The sequence below is a fragment of the Pithys albifrons genome, chromosome 4 (assembly GCF_047495875.1).
Source record: "Pithys albifrons albifrons isolate INPA30051 chromosome 4, PitAlb_v1, whole genome shotgun sequence".
NCBI classification, from domain to species: domain Eukaryota; kingdom Metazoa; phylum Chordata; class Aves; order Passeriformes; family Thamnophilidae; genus Pithys; species Pithys albifrons.
The window spans coordinates 97,503,165-97,520,854 of record NC_092461.1 but is presented as its reverse complement, the minus strand read 5'-3'; the positions used below and the strand labels follow the sequence as shown (position 1 = coordinate 97,520,854).

Sequence of the window (17,690 nt, the reverse complement as noted above, 5' to 3'; positions counted from 1 at the left end):
AAAATGACTTGGTTCACAAGTCAATCAATGCATAAGATTACATGTCTGCCTCACAAACTACTCAGACTACAATTGAGGTTCAACCTTTAGAGTAATTATCTGTTATGGGTTCACCGAGGTGGGCCTAGATTTGGACTCTGAAGTGTGGACTAGGCCGAAGCTGTCAGCTGACTTGAGCTGGGCTGAGCTGACAGCTGACCTCTTCTAGCCAGTAAGTTTGTATTCCATACCACATTATGACATCATCTCCAGGGCAGTAGGAACCAGTGTGGGAGTGGTTAAGGCAGTCGCTTCTCAGCCCTTCTCTTGGGAGGATGCACGATGCTGTCCCAGGGGGGATGGAGAGGACCAGGCCCACCACTGGCTCACAGGGTACCTCAGGAAAGTAAAATGCGTTGTTCTGGCTCTCTCCTTTCTGCTTGGGTTTGTCTCCCTGGGGAATAAGCTTCTTCTTAAGTAATGTGTAGTTAAGACAGTAGAATTTGTGTGTTCGTTAAGAAGTTGAGGTGGGGAACTTGTTGTTGTAGATTTGTGTGAGTGTATATTTGTACTCTCTTCTAATTGTCTCTTTCTTTCTGTGAAAAATATATGTAGATTTAGTATAAATGCAGTTTGAAGTGTTTTTTTTTCTTTCCCCTCTCTTTTCCTCCCTTTCCCTGGTGTTAGGAGGGAGGCTTTTCTCTCTGTGCTTGGGGGGGTTGGCAGTTGCTTATCTCAAACCAAGACATTATCAACCTTGACAATTCATTTCACTTCGAGCTTTTAATCTTACAAAAATTAGGGCCCTCAGACCCATCTCTATATAGGCAGACTAGCAGTCTACCCTGAATCTCATCTCTAGCCTGTCTGCATTCCAGCAAAAACCACCAGATTCAAAATGACATGACAAAGAAGCATCAGAAACCCATACTTCAGACAACATTATGTTCCCCTGCCTGCATGGTGGAAACTGAACAGTTATGATTCCAAAACCTGTGAAATGAACATCATCACCTGCTCCTGAGTCAGTCATGAGTTGACTTCTCAGTCTACACAAAGGGAAGACACACAATTTCTCCATTAAATTCTCAGGATAACACACAGTTGTCCAGAGAAAGAACAATTCATGTCACGCTTCTACTTTTCCTAAAGTACAAGCAAATCACAAAGAAAAAGGTGTGGGTTTGTCTCAAGCAGCCTTGCTCTCCATGCACGAGGCAGCACAGCCCAGAAGACAAGGGAGTGTGCTGCATCAGGAGGGACATCTGACACAGCTCATGGAGAGAAGAAACTCCATTCCTAATGCTGTCCTATAAATACATATGCTTCACACTAGGCTATTATCATGTTCACACATAGGCAAGATAAAATTTAAAACATTAATAACAAAACATAAATTTGTAATATGAAGTAACAAAGTAACAAATTTGATCTTTACATAAGAAAACAGAGGATGAACTTGGAACTACAGCTGTTATTTCTATTTCAGATAACTAACTTTTCAAAAATGGGAATGGCTTGCTTTTCACTCTTTTAATGATCTGCAAAAATGAAATAACATCCTATCAGTATTTTTTTAGGAGCATTTGAAGATGTACCCTGTGAATGCTTAAATGACAGCAGCCCAGATTCTAAGAATGTTGCGTGATTTGTACAGACTCATGTAAAAATGCAGTTATATTTTAACATGATTTGACATAAATCTTACAGAGAAAAGTAGTGAAACCGACAGCTAAGTCAGTCTTTGAACAAATTCTGACACACTTAGTGTCTGAAGTTTTTTTCAAACTTTACCTCCTAGTTATACTGCAAACAATAGGGGCTTGAGGTCAGGAATCATTTTAGCAAAGTATTTGCATGCACAATACTAAATATATTCAAATATTCTATTTTCTACTCTCAGAAATCATTGTGTTTTGGACAGATGCTACTGTTACTAAATGTCTCCAATAATGAATTCTTCTTGATTCTCCTTAACAGTCTATTTCAGTGATATTTCTCCACAATAAGATTTTTAATTATATGTAATTCAAGTCTCTCTTAATATAAAGTAAGAAAACACTTAATCCTTGCCTTGCCTGTTGTGGGACAACACTTTATTCTTCTCTCTTTCAAGAATGTATGATGGCAGATTAAGTTTGTTCATTTATTCCACTTTCTCTCTCTCTTCCCAACCCCACACCCCCCCCCCCGATATCTCAAAGTATAATTAAAAAAACCAGAAAAGCATTACTGGAGTTGAGATGAAAAAGCTCACAGAAAAACCTGTTCCCCAGTTTGACTGTCCTGAGACTTACAAAGTTTTTCGATATGTCCAGTCTGAACCCCACTTATTTCAGTTCACACCTGCTGCCTTTCATTCTCCCCAGTGCATGCCTATGAAAAGCCCAGCTCCATCATTTTGCTAACCCACTTGGAAGAACTAGCAAGCTGCTGATACATCCTCCAAAGCAGTCTCTTCTCCAGGCTGAAAAAGTCCTGATCTTTCATTCACTTCTCACAGAACAAGTGCTCCACTCCTGAGTGGCTTGGAGATCCTCTGCTAACCTCACTTCAGCTAGCTGATGTCTCTCTGGTATTGTGGAACCCAATATTGCAAGTAGCATCTAGCTGGAGGTCTCACAAGTTCTGAACAGAAGAGGGATAATCCTTTTATGCCAATGTTCTATCTGTGACCCTATGAATACAGCCCAGATGCCATCTCACTAAACCATTAGACCCACCACATACTTAATTTATTATCACAGGACTTCAAGTAGCACCTGATCCATTCATCACTACTCTCTGGTCTCAGCCATCCAATCAGCTTTTAATCCATCTAGTTTTCCATCATCCAGAGTGTAATGTTCAACACTAACACTGCTGAAAGCCTTATATAAGGCAAATATTATGCACTGTTTTCTCCACGTTCACATAGCAGAAAGCAATCAGGTTGGTCAAGCATAAACTCCCTTTGGTTAATCCATGCTGACTGTTCCAGTCACTATCTTCTCCTTCATGGGCCTAGATGGGAGCTTTAGGAGGACTCTGTGAGTCCCTCAGAAGCTAAAATGAGATGTGTGTACAGTAATTCCCTCTATTGCCTTTTGTGCCTTTTTTGTAGATAGTCGTGGGGGATAGAAGGCACAGACTTCATTCTCTTGCAGGAACTAAGACAATTTTATTAAAACAGATACACTATATATATATATATCCTTTAGGCTTTCTCTGTAACTTTCCAGTCCAAGTCATCATGATTGTGTAGGAGATATACGATTCCTTTGTTGTGAAGCGTTACAAATCACATAAAAAAGGAGGATCTTCTCACATTTTTGTTCTCCAAGGTTGTTACAAGTTCTTTGATTCCCAAGGTTTTCTTCCCACCAGGGCAATGAATCTATCAATATCTAACACCGAGGAATTTGCCATTCCTACAATGTGTGCAAGACCTATCTTTCCAATCATCAGATCATGTCCCAAATTTTACATTCTCCATCCTGAACTAACTTTACAGAACCAAATTCACTTTGCAGTTCTTCCTCTCCTCTTCCCTCCCCCTGAACAGTTACCTAACCAGTAGTTCTTCAGTCTGTGTGTTGTCTCTGGTAATTTCTGTGCAAAGATGTTGTTATGGGTTTAGCCAGGTGGGCCTAAATTTAGGTTTTAAAGTTCAGCTAGGCCTAGGATTGTCAGCTGATTTAAGCTGGACTGAGCCAGCTAACAGCTGACTTCTTCTGGCCAATAAGATTGTATTCCACACCATATTGCATCATCTCAAAAGGGGTAAGAGCTGGTGTGTGGGTGTGGCTTGGGCAGTTGCTTCACAGCTGTGGTCCCAGCAAGACACTCTGCTGTCCCAGGAGGGATGGGGAGGCCCAAGCCCAGAGCACCGGCTTAACATCATGTTATCTGAGGGAAGTAAAATGTTTGTTCTTAGCTTTTCTCTCTGCTTAAGTCTGTCTCTGAAGAACCAACTTCTCTAGAATGATTCGTAGTTAAAATGGTAGAATTTGTGTTTACTGGGAAGTGGGAAGTTATTTCTTGTTATACATAACTTGTGTAAGTGTGTGTTATATTGTAGTATCCTCTTAATTTTCTCTTTTCTGTATAAATACATGTAGTTAGTTTCAGCATAGACCTGGCTTTGGAAGTTTTTTTTCCTCTCTCCCTCTTCTTTTCCCCTTAGCTGGTTGGGAGGAAGAGGAACCCTTTTCACTCTGTCTTGGACAGTTGGCATTTTGCCAGCTCAACTGAGGACAGATGTTCCATTTGTCTAAGTTTCACAACACCTTTTGGTAGCTACTTCTCCATTTCTCAGTGTTAGTTTGAATGCAGAGTCTAACCCCTACTCACTCTTAATTCTCAGCAGTTTTGCGGATGGCAAATTTATCTACAAAATTGATAGGCAATGCAGATTTCTGTTTCATCACTCATGAGGTTAATGATAATATTGAATAAAGGCAGGTGTAAGATCACAGCAAAATCCTTATGACCATACAATTCCACTCTGAATGTAAGTCATCTTTTCATTATGAAGAACAGTTCTGTAACCGACTTTGTGCTTTCTCTTTGTTGACATGTCTAGATCAAGTGCAGATTAAAACGTCAAGTGAAAAGGTATCAAAATTCTTAGTCAGGATTTAAGACATCTGCTGTTTTCTACTCTGTCCAAAAGACTACAAGATCAGAAAGTTTTCACATAACTTATTCATAATCTGTGCATTTCTATAATTCCATTTATTTTTTTAGCTCCATTTCTACTTTTTAGAATTCAAAATGTTATATTACATCAGCAAAGCAGAAAATTGTATTTTAAGATTACAACTGTGTAAGAGTTACATTGATTTCATCTATAACTTTTACAGCAGTGGTCTTAACATATAAATCTGGATTGATCCAGTGAATGATTGATATAAGAAAGGAAGAAGAATTTTTTTGCTTTCTTTTACATCAGTAATGAATTTAGATTTCCAGGGTTTTTGACATGGTAGCTGACAAACAAACTCAATATGCTTATGTTGCAAGAGCAGCAAACTGAACAATCTTTTTGAGATATGGGTGGCACCATGATGTCACAAAATGGACAGTGAAAAATAGAAACAGAATAATTACTTACAGGTAAGTTGCCTGTAACACTTCAATTTTTTTTAATTTAATTTTATTTTTAAGCAAAATATGCATGCTGTTAAAAAATGTGAGTAATTTCATTTATGATTCAATATTTTTATCTAAAAAAAATCTAAATTTTGTAAGAAAACTCAACCGCACTTTGGTTGGGTTTTCATATTCAAATGTCTTATTTTCTGTTTTGCTTCAACTAAACCTTAAATTTACAACAACAAAATATGTTTCCCTGAGGTGTAGTGAAAATAACAAATCCTACACTGTTGACATTGATTTGTAATCTATCTTCATCAAAACTCTTTGATTTTAGGAATGAGTCTTGCATAACTGACAGAGGGAACTTCTTCACATAAAGGGTTGTTAAACATGGGAATGGACTGCCCAGGAAGATGGTGGAGTCACCATCCCTGAAGGTGTTCAAGAAACAAGTGGATGTGGCACTTAGTGCTATGGTTTAGTTGACAACGTCCAGTCAAAGATGGGACTCAATGACATCATAGGTCTTTTCCAGCTTAAATGATTCTTTGATTCTGTGGAAATGTTTTGAGTGGTTGTAGTCTCTGTAGTGCTTAATTTCTCTATATAATAAAACTTTTAAAATAGATTTTACTTCATTTTAGAGGTGACAAATATTGCTTAGCTTGTTCGTACACTAAGCATTTGACTATTTTGCAGCACTGCATACACACGTTTTTCCTCCATGAAATTTTTTAAATATTGTATGTACCCAGTGGACTGCAGCAATCTGATTTTTTGTAATATCCCATTCTTGAAGTACATATTTAAATAATTCTTAAAAGGATATATTGAGTTAGAATTCAAAATCTCAGCTCCATTCCTTTCAAAACTCACATTTCTATGAGTAATACCACTGAGCATCAGGAGTTCAGTTCCAGGCTTACCAGTGCAAATAAAGGCTTGTAGAACCTAGCTCTGTAGAGGGTCTCAGATGGTTACTACTGTGGTAGTTTTGGCTCAAACCAAGACAACTACTGATCTCCATATCTTATAAATAAAAAAAATCAGATGGATAAATGCAGCCTTGACATTCATTACCAATCATATTTCTTAAGACATTTTCTGAAGCAAAAATAATCTAGAAACACCTTTCAACACATGTATAGACTCCCACATACTAAAAATAACAGGCTATTTGAAACATGCCTATCACCTCTGTAAACTCTACAGGGGTTGTATAGAAAACGCAGAACTCTCTAGACTCCTTTATGGACACTTTGGTTCTGAAACTACAAGCTGCCAAACAGAAGAATAGAAAGAAATACTCTGACATATCTTGTCTGGTTTACAGGATTCAATATCAATTCCATGTTCAGTGTATATGCAAAAAGCAGAGCAAAACATTATCAGACACATTGTTCCCTTGCCACCTGGAAAACAAGGACAACATTTCAATAGCAAGTATGAAGAAAACTGCATCAATAGAGCTTCTGATTAATGATAGACTCCTTGAAATGTACTCTTAATTTATTCTTGATACCATTCATCTGAATTTAGGATTAAGACTGGGAAGAATCTGTGCCAAATTTGACTGTATGAAGCACTGAGTAAAATAAGTGCTTCGTACTGCAAACAGTTTGGAAATTTTCTAAGTGAGTCCTTATGACTTTTGAACATCTTCTCAAGAGAACAAGCTTGATATTTTGGCTCTTATCGCTGTAAGGATTTCATATTTTAATCCTGTAAGACTCATTGTTGTTTAAAACTCCCTTGTTTCTGAAGCCATGCCTGCTGCAGTCAGTGGAATGCAAGCAGATGCTCACATAATGCAGTGCAGTACCATATAAGGGCACTCAGTAAGAAGCTGAAGACAAACAGTTGTGACAGCCCAGCACTACCCCACTGCTAAAAAGTTTTTTTCATCAAAACTAATAACTTTTGGCATGGTGTTGTATTGGTAAGACAGTAGGATAAATTGTTTCCAAGTGCAACAACACATGACTATCCAGTACCATAAACCACTTTCAATAGCTGAGACTTAGATATATTAAAATTTTCTAGTCCTACTTTTAACTAGATCAATAGGTTCTAGTTTTTCCACTGTGATCTACTCATTCATCCAAGGCTTTAAACACACTGTCACTTTTCAGATATATTTAAAATAACCAGGTTCAGTAGTAACAAGAATAATTTCATTCAAATTGCCAGGCCTAAGGAAAAAACAACAACAACAAAACAAAAACAAACAAGCAAAACACAAAAAACCAAAACCCCCACCAAAACAACACACACACACACACACACACACAAAAAAAAAAAACACAACAAAAAAAACCCAACCTCAAACTTCTCTTTTCATAACGTAATCTTCATTCCTGAAAAAACATCTCTAAAATCTATTTTCCTTGTAAAATGTTATAAGCAAATCTGTAGCGTTGTAACAACATTTTGCCATTTTCAGTTGTGTGTTTCAGGTGAATAAGAATATGGAATATTTCTAGTGATGCCTTAAGGTTCATAAGTATATAGTTTTTAATGCAGCTTTTAGCACTTTTCTTTAGCAATTTTAGGGTAGAGCTTTCAGCTAAATACTTTTGTACCAAATTCTGAAATGTCGCTTATGTTTCTCATCAACGATTTAAGTAGATAGAGACTTTTTAGCAAGCTAAGAGACATCTAGTCTGAAGAGAGTGTACTGGAACGAGATATATCAAGCACATTCCAAAATAACTTTAGTTAAAGCTATTCAGGATGCCCAGAATCCTTGAATCTGCTCCAAGCAGGACAGAAGGCCTGAGGTAGATGAAGAGTGGGAGGAATTAGCTAGTATTATAAAATTGTAAAAGACCTATTGTGAGTGTGTTCTAATGTATTTTGTGCACCTTAAAGAGCTTTAATTAAAGATCTCTCTGCCTTAACTATACTAAAGTTGTCCTGAGAATTTTTCTTTGATTTTAGGCACTAATAGTTTAATTTAACTCTTTCATTTCAACCATGTAAAACAAATTCAGACTTTTCTAAAGCACCTGATTAGCTTGGATTAGTCTTAGACATAATTCCTGTAATTCACAATTTAATCAGGTATAGACTTTGAAACCTGAATATTTGTTCAATCACATTTATTTTCTGATCCAGGCTCAGCAAATTATTGTCTTTTAAAATTATCTCAGGTTGGCAGTAGAATCTGATGTATCCCAAATTAATAACTAATTCCAAAAGGTGCATGTGTTTTGCATGAGATTACCAAAGTATGTCTCAGCTATCCATTTGCAACAGTTACCTGCTTATCCTGCTCTCTCAAAACAGAATGTTCTATGTCAGTCATACATAGTGCAAATGGTATTATTAAAAAAATTGCAAAGACATTTGCATTAGGCCAAAATAACATTTCTAAACAAAGAGTAGGTTTTGCCAGTTCACTCAATAGCCAGCTGTTTTCTTCACAGTTTTATTTTAAAGGTTTTCATGTATCGTGGACTCTTATTCTGTGATCCATTTCAGGGTTCATGAATGCAGTATGGTATGTTTTATGAAGACGAAAATCAACATTGATCATAAAGAATTAATTTTCAAGTTTACATGAAATCATAGAAAGAAAAAAAAGTATGTGTGCAAATAGTATTCAAAACTAGTATTTAATTGCATAGCAACAACATCGTTCTTGCCTAACATGGTAGATGTATAAGCATATTCTGTCTTCCTGCATCATCTGTTTTATTGACTACATTTCTAGAGTAATCAAACATCCTAATAGGATATTAGAAATTAGATAAATTTTTACATATTCAAAGTAAGAAGAAAAGCGGAGACAGTAAAATAGTTGAATCTGAAGAAAAATCACCACAGAAAATCTGTCCAAGACACTTCCAGTACAATCTTTATGAGATAATCAGAGGATACAGCTATCCTGAAATGATGACAGAAAGTCTTGCCAGAGGCCTGTAAAATTTTACAGCATTGTTTAAGCAGCTATTAAATGGTCTGACCTGAAGCAGTTGACAAACCAATATTCTTGTGATTGTGATCTTCTGTCAGTACTCAGGAAACTCTCTCTAGAAAAGACATAATGACTGAATATAGACATTATAACACAATGTCTCTTTGTGGCTGTAAACAATCCAAAGGTTTGAATTATCAAGAAGACTCAAATGACATACATGCATCTTTTTTTTTTATTGTTTTGTTAATTTTCAAGGTTTGTAACTGTGGTCCAACTCTTTCACCTTTAGATCACAGAATCATGGAATGACCTATGTTTGAAGGGACCTTAAAGATCATCTGTTTGCAACTCCTCTGCCATACACAGGGATCCCTCTCACTAGACCAGGTTGCTCAGATCTCCATACAATATGGCCTTCAACACTTCTAGGGATGTGGCATCCATGGCTTCTCTGGGCAATCTGTTCCAGTGCCTCATCACCCTCACAGAAAAGAATTTTTTTGCTACTAATCTAAACCTACTCTCTTTCAGTTTGAAGCCATTTCCCCTTCCTCTGTCCCTACGTGCCCTTGTAAAATGTTCCTCTCTGTCTTTCTTGTAGGTACCCTTCAGGTACTGGAAGTCAGCCTTCAGGTGATCCCAAAACTTTCTCTTTTCCAGTCTGAACAATTCCAATTCTCTCAGCCTCTCCTCCTAGAAGAGGTGCTTAAACCCCTCTAATCAATGTGGTGTCTCTCCTCTGGACTCGGTCTAGTGAGTTGATGTCCTCTCAATGTACACTGTATGATAGCAATAATGAATTGCTTGTAGAACATACCAGAGGAAAATATATTTTGAAGGACATCTCTCTGGAACAAAATTCTTCAATATTACAGCATTTCTATTCAAAGATACATTAATTTGAAATCTAATTACTAAATACTAAGCTACCTCATGGATTGTTTTTTAATCAGTAAATAAAGGACCAGAAAAGCAGTGCCTCTCAACTCATAACAGAAAAGCTGTTTCAGCTGCACAACCCTTGCAGGACTGCAGTTGTTTCATTCACTTACCCAATGTCATTAGAAATGTTTTGTCAAACTACAAAGGGACAGGGAATAAAGTAACAGTAAGAACAGTATTTTCCTCTATTTTTTTCCCTGGCAGAAACAGAGAAAATTTTGAGTCACATATCAGGTTTGGGGTTTTTTTTAAATGGTCAGTCTTGCTTCCCTGATCTTAGTTTGCTCAGCTGTGAAAGGGCCTCCTCACAATATCAAATACATTCTTTTCTCTTTCAAATATTTTCAATCCCTCTACACTTGCATCCTGAGTTTAGAAGCAAACCATTTTTAATACATTGGTGGATAAGTTAGAACATATTTATGGGTATATTAGCATATAAAAGTAGGCAGATAAATTTAGGCTTTACTGCACTTATTTAGCAGACTGAATACATGTTACGTTTTATCATTGTGAGGTTATTCTTTAATCTCAATGAGCATTCAAGTCAAATGTTTATTGAAATATTGAAAAAGTAGGTGAATTGAAGCAAAGGCTTTCTTTATTCAGGACTCCATCATTTTACAATGTGAAAAGTAATTAGCTTTATGGTGCTGTGCTTATTAAGCAAAGTTTTAAAACATGTTTATAAACATTAACATTATAAAAACAGGTCAAGGATTACAAACAATGGACTTGGCAAGAATCAACCTGCTTTTTTTTCTCTTCTTTTCTGGGAAAAGTTATGTATTCTTTTAAAAACAAAAATGCTTTTAAGATCACAGGTGTTTTTTGTTTTTTTTCCCTTTCCAAAAGGTAGGTGCTACTGTTAACTGAGAGAAGCCTTTAAGAAAATTGACACCATTTATCACTGAACAAAGATTACATGCACAGTAAGTTGTAATCCTTGGCTTTGCAATACTGGTTTATGAGGTTAAGAAGATAAATGCTCATTGCTTTTAATCCTTACCATGATTTACGAGGCTCTGGATATCCTTTCCCCAGAGCATCTACAACTGTGTGGTTGTTCTGCCTGCTGCTTAAATTACAGAGACATCTACAAAATAAATTATGGATTGTTGTCCCATAACCAAGCTGCCTCCTCATCTCTCCTGTAGTATTGCTTTGACAACAATAAAAGACCTTTTTTTTTTTGTCATTGTTTATCTCTCTGGTTTTTTCAGATTGGATGAGACTATGATGACCTTGATTGCTGCCTCTACACACACTTTCAACCAACATGTTCCCCTGTAGGAACTCATGATGAAAAGGAGGGAGAGAATGGGCTGTGAAGGACAGAGCAGACAACCACATAATGTTTGGTTTATCCATTTAGCTCTTCAAAGCTCACAAATCTAGAGCTTATTTTCCTGATCCTAGCAGAAATTTATGCAGCTAAAACAAACATTTGAGCATTAAAACCGTTACAAATGAGGTGAATACAAAGCATTTTGTTATTCTAATACTTTTCTATTAAATGTTCGTTAATATGCTGATTTCCACATCTCTACTTATATGCACACATATTAATAGAAACTTATCAAATGCATATAGGCTTATCTAACCCATATAAAAAGCTGAAACAGATTTCGAATTATGTGCCTGATTTTATAATCCTGCAAATTAAAATTTTATTTCATAATAAATGAGGCGAGAATATACACTCATTATCAATAAACAGTAACATGCCAAGTATGGCAAAATTCATCTTTGTCCACACAAAGGCATTTTTCAGAAGATATTCTACTCAGCTCTGATGTCATCAAAATTGAAATAAAATTTAATAAAACCATTCTACATTACTTGCTCTCTCTTATCACTCTCATTAACTTCTCATACGGGCCACCTGAGGGCCCTGAAACAATATGTAATTTCAATTACAATCCAGATGTCAAAAACCTAATTTTTTAAAAAGCAAAGTGCATGGAAATATATCACACAAAGACCATTTTGCAAAGCAGAAGTATAGTCTCATACCAAGATCCTTTGGCACAACTCCAGCAAGCCTAGTCAAGATAACAAGTGCTGATCACACTGATATTAGAGGTCTTTTCTTATATTTGGCAGAGTCACTAAGATATAAGCTAAATTTCCTAAATCCTTTAGACGACTCACAAACCCAGACTTAGGTAAGACAAGATGCATAATGAAAAGTGCGTTTTGTTCCAAAGACAAACTTGAACAAAAAAATCGAGGATTCAGACACTTCCAACTTTTTTCTGAAGGTTTCATTAGAAATTTATGGTAAAAATACATCTCAAATCTTTCAATATTTGCATAAGATATGGCACACAACTAGCAAAATGCAGACATATGTAAAAGAACCTCTCTTTGTATTCAGCCACACAACTACACTGGCAGCTTAACAGTACATTATCCATTGAAATCAAGGATGAATAAAATGGAATTTGAGCAGAACAAAGTCTTACTATAGAGAAAATATCCATCATATTTTTAAAAAAAACCCATGACATATGCACGCTTTCATTTTATTTTCCACTGAAATTAAACTACAACAAGCCTTAAACAACTGTCCACACCTTTTGTCTTTCATCTTTTCTGTATAACTTCATCAGAAGAAAATAGGCATTCAGATATTTCTTGGTCTACAAATGGCATTCAACAAAACTCTGATACATGGAATATTACTGCATTTAATCATTCCATGTCATTTGTCCTTTTTTTTTTCCCATGCCTCATAGACCAAATTACCAAAAATAAAATAAAACCCCCAAAATTCACCAACCTTTGCCATCTTTGTGAAACTGCACTTCAAACTCATTTAAGCTTTTACATAAAATAATTTAGAGTTAATTTCAAAGTTATCAAATTCATACCTGTCTGTAATGGACTTTTTTGTCATCCCTAGCATTAAGACAAAAATATAGCAAAACCAGGTTATAGCACATTCCATAAGCAACAATTGGAATAGAAAATAGTGTATTAATAAACATGAGGAAGTCTATGACATTGTTTTTTACCCCTGTGAAAGAGGTTCTGCTAAGGTATGCCTTTGAAAGGAGACAAATACCATCTGACAAAAATAACACCATGCAATTACAAGGAAAAAAATCACAAAAGCAAAGCTCAGAGAGAAAATTAGTTTCTGTCCTTTAAGAGCTACAGAACAAACTGTAAAGGTACTTTTATTTTCTCCAATCTACATCAAAATTGAAATAGTCTAAAACAGGTAATATACAACACAGGGTTTGTTTTTTTTTTTTGTAAATAGTCAGTTGGTAGGTAGCCGTGCAATCTCTAGATTAAATCAAGAAGTTTTGTTGAGATTTGCAGCAAGGGTAACTAGAATCCTGGATTTATTGAGCTCAGTTTCATGGGCCTAAAACTAAATTGCTTTTAATATATAAATAACAACAAACACAAACAAAAAATTCCACCAACTAAAAAGTGAGAACTGAATCCACAAGGTTAAACATTACAAGTTTATCCCAATTATTACATATTTCTTTGAGATGACAGACATCTACAGAGTTGTTTTCGTTTTGTTTTTTTGTTTCTTTTTTAAATCTACCTGTGAATAGGATGGCACATGTTCCGAGACTTTATATAAGTGAAGTACAGCCCTTAGTTCGCCTCATTCACCACAATCCTCAGCTGACTGAGCCACTATAGCCTGTAAAAACACACACAAGAGTTAAATTGTCATGGTCAACTATTTTTTTCTCATAAGAATGAAAAGATTTACAGCAAAATCACAGTGATTTGTGTTATTGGGAATCTAAATCTTTCATAAAAAATGTTAATAGATCACCATGCAGCACTTTTTTTTGTCCCTGTTGTGTGAGTATGACAAGGTGAGGAGCAGGACATAGACACCCATTCAAGCTGATGGACCCCACTGAAAAAACATCCAGAATTAAATTGCTCACGTTCCTTATAGCTGTCTAAAACTTGTGGGATTTTACTGCCAGTAGGCATTACTGCAGAACAACCTATTATGGCTCTGATTTGTATGCATTGCCTTGGCTGGCTTTCCTTTCTGTCAGCTATCATTCATCACAGCATGAAAATAAACATACAAAGATTTCTTTTGAAAAGGATGGAGGAGCGATAACATGAGCCAGGGACATCACATGTAATGATTTGTTCTTTTCACAATGAGTTTGCAGCCAATTTTGTCACTACCATAATGGTATAAATCAGTATCATACATGGTAGGATGGTAATTTTTCTCATAAGAGCAATTCTATAACTCACAGAAGCAACTTCCATAACCAGCCTATCCTGAACTAGTGCCTATCACAGCTCTGAGGCACATTTGAACTATTGTTTAGATAATTAGGGAAAAAACACCAAATAAACAAATGCTGGAAAATATTTTCTATTACTTTAATAGGACTAAAACTTGGAGGGTTCTTTGCTGTTTTTACTTTTCATTCAGTTATTTGCTTATTGAGATTTTTGAATGCAGATGGACAGAAGAAAAATGAGTAGGAGGGCAGAGAAAAAGGAAATCAAAACCCATGGGAGTCCAGACCTAATACTGGAGGGATTTTAAGAGAGAGATGACATTCAGATACAAAATTATAAAAGCAGAGAAAACTCAGGGGAAGACAAACAGATGAGCTGGTGACTATCTAGTTGCATTCTTTTCCACCATAGGCAGTGTTTTTATCCAAGATAAAGGGTTACTAAAGAGTCACATACTACCAACTCTGTGCCAAACAATTAGATTATATTAAGGCTTTTAGAAATGTGTACACTCACAATTTGCAGGTGAATTATGCATGCAGAGGAGAATAAGCCATTTATTACTGGCATTATTAACCCAAATCTCCATACTTCAAGGAAACGTCACAAGAAAAGCTAATAGTATACTACAACATGAATTGCTGTTATGGGTTCACCTAGGTGGGCCTAAATTTGGGCTTTGAAGTGTGGACTAGGCCGAAGCTGTCAGCTGACTTGAGCTGGACTGAGCTAACAGCTGACCTCTTCTAGCCAGTAAGTTTGTATTCCATACCACATTATGACATCATCTCCAGGGAAGTAGGAACCAGTGTGGGAGTGGTTAAGGCAGTCGCTTCTCAGCCCTCCTCTTGGGAGGACGCACGATGCTGTCCTAGGGGTGATGGAGAGGACCAGGCCCACCACTGGCTCACAGAGTATCTCAGGAAAGTAAAATGTGTTGTTCTGGGTCTCTCCTTTCTGCTTGAGTTTGTCTCCCTGGGGAATAAGTATTTTCTTAAGTAATGTGTAGTTAAGACAGTAGAATTTGTGTGTTCGTTAAGAAGTTGAGGTGGGGAACTTGTTGTTGCAAACTTGTGTGAGTGTATATTTGTACTCTCTTCTAATTGCCTCTTCCTTTCTGTAAAAATATATGTAGATTTAGTATAAATGCGGTTTGAAGTGTTTTTTTTTTCTTTCCCCTCTCTTTTCCTCCCTTTCCCTGGTGTTAGGAGGGAGGCTTTTCTCTCTGTGCTTGGGGGGGTTGGCAGTTGCTTTTCTCAAACCAAGACAATTGCATACTTATACAAGTTCTTTTACAGTACTTCCACTCCGCTTGACTGGATTAATACAGAACTACTTTTGATACCTTCAGAAGCTACAGTCTTATTTGGGAGAGCTGGGCAGGGGATGTTTAGGGAGGGAATCGCAGCACTTCCTTTAACTTCAGTGGAAGGAGTATTTATTCAATGATTATTTCAACTTATTAGTACCATTCAAACACAAAATTGTTCTGCCCATGTGTAATGGTTTGACCCATGGCTTCCTCAGTAACCATTGTATCTAAGGAAGTTACAAGTATTCCACACGTGTCTTCCACGTAGCAGTGGGGGAGTGGTTTTTCTTTTTCCTTCCCTTCCTCGGCTGAGGAGCTGGAGGGAGGTGGTGGAGGTGTGGTCCCTCCGGTCCCTGGTGTTTCTCCTGTCCTGGGTGAGATTGTTTCATTCTTGTTCCCCTTCCTTGAGGTTTTTAATTGTGTTTGTTTTGATTCATTCGATTTCTTTGGGTTGGGTTGGTGTCTTCCCTATTTTCTGGCTAATCAATCCCCTTTTCTCCCTTCCCCTCTCCCCTGGGGGTTGGGATCCTATGTATTTTGTATACAGTGTGGTTTGTAAATGTTAGTAAATATAATTTATTCTTTTTATTCAGTTCAGTTTCTTTAGAGTGCGTTTCTTTTCATTTTTTTTTTCCCTTTCCTTTGCTGGGAAGGTTCTGGGAGGGGGAAGGGGGGCCAGTCCAGGGTTGGCAACAGCCAGGCCAAACCTGCGACACCATGATATTCTATTAACTGGGAATGAATTTACTGTGGAAGCAATTGACTCCAATTGCAATAGCTTGTACTATTCAAATACTCGGACCATATGGACATGGTGATCTGTTTTGCCCTTCACCATATTTGGGAGGAAGGCAGCATGAGAACCAGGAGAATTCTTTTTAACTTTCTTACTGAGACAAATAGGATTTGAATTGCATGCTTTACTCCAAGCTTATGAAACCAACCACAATCCTTTTTCTTTTTAAGAATTTACTTGTAGTCATTACACTAAAAAATATTAGTATATCAAACAAAAATCAACCCTCACAAACAACAAAAAAAAGTGTTCCATGAGAAGAATCCCAATGCTGTACAAGCTTCTTCTGTCTCAGAAACCACTTATAGAAAATGAAAAATTCCAAAACAAAACAACTTCCTTTTTCTCAGTGTTAGTTCCTCATCTTACTGGATTTGATAGCAACAATATTAACTTCATGGACCAATAACACTTGATATCGGTTCAAAACAGCAGCTGAAACATACATTCATAACTACACACATTGCAGGAGTCTCAAGTCTGCTGATGAAGAAGTAAATAATGAAGTTCAGAATGCCAAGTCAAAGAAAACTCAAACAACTAAATATTCAGATTTTTGGTGTGAGCACTGCAGGTTCCTATTTCCTTAAAAATATTCTTAACATGAAGCATACAGCCCTAATTATTTATTCCTTGGCACCTCTTACCAAAAACATTGGCAACCAAAAAGTGATTGCAATGATTCTTACTGCAAATAAGGACTGGAGTGGTTCTGTAAACCTTATTGATTTTTTTTTCTCAGTTGCATTGATTAAATTTGAAAAATCTTTTCTCCAAATACCCTGTTTACTTAGCTGGAGGAAGAGTACAGAATGAGAACTGTAATATACGATCTGCATTAATCATTTAATCTGAGATTGACAGGGGAATTATGGTCCTATTTGAGTACATTGGAACATATTCACATTCAGAAAAGATTTTGAGCACATTTACAAAACAAAGTTAAAGCTGTTAACATCTTTGAAACTGCAGGAAGTACCAAGTGATACAGAATTTACATATAAGGTGAAATATCATTCACTTTCCTTTACAAATATTTTTCACAGTAAAACCTTTAACTGGAAGTCACCTAACTTGCACTACATGAAATTATGGTTCCTTACCTTACTTACTCTCTTTTGGTTTTGTATCTGGACTGAATTTCATAGCCCTTTTCTATCTTTGCCCTCTTGCCCCCACTGGGGGGTAGATGGATCCCCACTGCTAATGAAGGTAATGATTCTCATCTTGGACATATTTGTGAAACTGGCATCTAGGCATATATTTTTTCATCCACATTCCCATTACACCAACTTTATTCTTCATGAGCAAAAGGGTTTTTTGCAAGATAGAAATTTGCAGCTGTACCCCACTCAGGAGGTCATTCAGAAAGAACTTGATTATGCACTAAAAGTCTTTTCTAAACTTCA

General features: G+C 36.6%; 1 protein-coding gene across 1 annotated transcript in view; it reads right to left on the bottom strand.

The window, feature by feature from the left end:
- Positions 1-17,690, bottom strand: part of CDH12 (cadherin 12) — a 596,819-nt gene that overhangs the window by 390,684 nt on the left and 188,445 nt on the right. The window contains exon 2 of the mRNA XM_071553154.1: positions 13,494-13,595. The gene's annotated coding sequence lies outside the window, so the exon portion shown is untranslated. The remainder of the gene's footprint in view (positions 1-13,493; positions 13,596-17,690) is intronic.